Raw genomic sequence first — 623 nt, 5'->3', positions numbered from 1 at the left:
AAGCTAAGTCTGAAATTTCTATGTTCAGACAAAGAGCAAAGTAATCTTTCTATGAGACATGGGAGAGATTCAAGATGATGCTAAGAAGATGCCCTAATCATGGGTTTGCAAAAATTTCTCAACTTAGCATATTCATTAATGGTCTCAGATCTGATACGAAGATGCTCCTAGATGCCGCAGTTGGTGGCACGATGATGGCCGTTGATGTAGAACAAGCAACGAGAATTATTGATGCTTTGGCCACAACTGATTATGAAGCCCAACATGATAGACTAGGTCATCAAAAGAGGGGATTATTAGAATTGAACACTATAGATGCATTGCTGGCTCAAAATAAGATTCTGACACAGCAGATTGAGCAACTGACCGCACAAATGGCCAAACTACCCCAAAGTTGCATGTGGTTCACTCATCCCAAAGTCAGAATATACCTATCAGGTGTGATTTTGTGTAGGTGAGGTTGTCCGAGATGGCACATGGTAAGACGATCTAAGTTGGAGCATGTGTAGCTACTCGAGTATAGGCGCCCTATGAGACAAGTTAACTTAGAACATGTGTAGCAACCTGAGGTGGCACGTGGTAAGACGACCTAACTCAGAACGAATATAGTTACCCGAGTATGG

The 623-nt window shown here is 42.2% G+C and overlaps 1 pseudogene; it reads right to left on the bottom strand.

Annotated features, from left to right (window-relative positions):
- Positions 1-106, bottom strand: LOC137819903 (small nucleolar RNA R71; annotated as a pseudogene).
- Positions 107-623: the final 517 nt, after the last annotated feature.

This window comes from Phaseolus vulgaris, chromosome 10, assembly GCF_000499845.2.
Source record: "Phaseolus vulgaris cultivar G19833 chromosome 10, P. vulgaris v2.0, whole genome shotgun sequence".
NCBI classification, from domain to species: domain Eukaryota; kingdom Viridiplantae; phylum Streptophyta; class Magnoliopsida; order Fabales; family Fabaceae; genus Phaseolus; species Phaseolus vulgaris.
Note: the sequence above shows the minus strand (reverse complement) of the source record. Positions and strands in the feature narration are given on the sequence as shown.